Here is a 2,500-nt window from a genome sequence, read left to right on the forward strand (position 1 = left end):
AGTATGTGATTCCTTTTCCACTAATCTCTCCTCTGGAAGTGGATTTGGCAGACAATTCAATATTTGATCCATTAGCTGCAAATTTATTTAGTCTGCTGTAACATGTCTCTTGTTGCTGTATACGCTCCTACGGATGTATATAAACTTGAGGTGAAAGAGATGTTTTACGCCAAACTTGCATCTGTGGCAGACAGATGTCCTCGGCGAGATATTCGTATTGTGCTGGGCGACTTCAATGCGGTATCCGGCTGTGATCGAGCTGGCTACGAGATGTCTGTCGGTCCTCATGGCTCAGGAGCTGATGCTGGCAGTGAGAATAGCCTCCTTTTCCGTGACTTTGCTAGGTCCCAGAAATTGAGGATTTCTGGCTCCTGGTATCAGCGTTCTGTCCCGCATCGCTGGACTTGGTACAGCGATACAGGAAGAGTGGCCAAGGAGATCGACCACATCCTCGTTAGCACTCGATGGAGGATCCTCCAGAACTGCAGGGTATATCGAAGCGCTGAGTTCTGTGGAACTGACCATAGAATAGTGGTGGCTACTCTCCGGGTCCACTTTAGAACCCCCCGCCGCCCAAATGAACACCCTAGGGTGTTTAATTTGGACAGATTGAGGGAGGACGAGTGTACCCGGGGGTTTGCCGAGGCTATCTCTGGTCGTCTCACAGCACTCGAGGGCCAGACAGACCCTGTTCTTATGTGGGATACCTTCAAGCGTGAAACGCTTGATGCAGCTCAGGAATCCATTGGTGAACGCCCAAGAACAAGACAGAATTCCATCTCGCAGGAGACGCTGGAAGCCACAGATGCTTGTCGTGCGGCTCGACTGTCAGGGGATCGCACTTTGCACCGCTCTCTGGTGCGCAGGACTAGGTCACTGTTGAGAAGGGATAAGGAACAGTTTATCAGTAGTCTTGCAGAGGAGATCGAAAGCCATTTCCTTGTAAATGACCTTCGTCCTGCCTACCAAGCTCTGAGAAAGCTGAATTCCAAGCCCCCCTCACAGACGGCTGCAGTCCGCTCAGCAAGTGGCCAGATAATCTCAGATCCTGATGGGGTGCAAGTGCGTTGGGCTGAGTATTTTGAGCAGTTGTATAAGGTTGATCCACCAACAGTTAACATGGATGCGGGTAATGTTGAGACTCCTCTGCCAGATCCACCCATCAGCGAGGATCCACCCTCCCTGACCGAAATCAGGGGGGCGATCTCCAAGCTGAAGAGTGGTAAAGCAGCAGGTGTCTGTGGCATCCCAGCCGAATTGTTAAAGGCTGGTGGAGAACCTATGGCAAGGGGCTTGCATGCAGTCCTGTCTGCCATCTGGCAGACTGGTACCTTTCCCCCTGACCTGCTGAGGGGTGTGGTCATCCCTCTCTGGAAGGGGAAAGGGGATCGGTGGGACTGCAGCAATCACCGAGGCATTACACTACTCAGTGTACCAGGCAAGGTACTCGCACACATCTTACTGAGACGTATCAGGGACCACCTGTTGAGGCACCAAAGACCGGAGCAATCTGGTTTCACTCCTGGTAAGTCCACAATAGACCGCATCCTGGCGCTTCGAATCATTATAGAACGCCGTCGTGAGTTCGGACGTGGGCTGCTCGCAGCCTACATCGATCTCAAGAAGGCGTTTGACACGGTGCATCGCGAATCTCTCTGGGAGATCCTGAGACTAAGAGGAATTCCAATAAGGATTATTGGACTAATAGCAAACCTGTATACAGGCACTGAAAGTGCTGTAAAGTGTGGTGGGGGCCTGTCGAGCTTCTTCCCTGTTAGTTCAGGGGTGAGGCAAGGCTGTGTTCTTGCACCAACACTTTTCAACACTTGCATGGATTGGATACTGAGTAGAGCTACTGTCCAAAGTCACTGTGGAGCAACTCTGGGCAATATCAAGGTTACAGACCTTGACTTTGCCGATGATGTTGCCTTACTCTCTGAATCTCTGGAAACCCTTGTAGCGGCTCTTGATGCATTTAGCAATGAAGCGAAGCCCCTGGGGCTAGAGGTCTCCTGGACCAAGACCAAGATCCAGGATTTTGGGGGCCTGCTAGGAGACCCTGTACAGTCGATACGTGCTTGCGGGGAAAACATCGAAGTCACAAAGAGCTTTATATACCTCGGTAGTGCATTTCACGACTCTGGGCTGTCAGACCAAGAAGTCAGTAGACGGATTGGCCTGGCAGCAGGGGTCATGAAATCTCTCGACAAGAGTATTTGGAGATGTCGGTACCTGTGCAGAAGGACCAAGTTACGTGTTTTCAAGGCCCTGATACTGCCAGTTTTACTCTATGGTAGTGAAACTTGGACACTATCTTGTGCTCTGGAATCTCGTCTTGATGCCTTTTGTAACAGATCCTTGCACCGGATCATGGGGTACAGTTGGCGGGACCATGTGTCCAACCAACGGCTGCACCGTGAGACCGGTACAGGACCTGTTACTTGCACAATCCGTGATCGCCAACTCAGGCTATATGGCCACTTGGCTCGACTCCCACAGG

General features: G+C 51.4%; 1 protein-coding gene across 6 annotated transcripts in view; it reads left to right on the forward strand.

Annotated features, from left to right (window-relative positions):
* Window positions 1-2,500, forward strand: part of LOC125035070 — a 30,832-nt gene that overhangs the window by 11,477 nt on the left and 16,855 nt on the right. The gene's annotated exons all lie outside the window — the stretch shown is intronic.

The sequence above is a fragment of the Penaeus chinensis genome, chromosome 19 (genome assembly GCF_019202785.1).
Source record: "Penaeus chinensis breed Huanghai No. 1 chromosome 19, ASM1920278v2, whole genome shotgun sequence".
NCBI classification, from domain to species: Eukaryota; Metazoa; Arthropoda; class Malacostraca; order Decapoda; family Penaeidae; genus Penaeus; species Penaeus chinensis.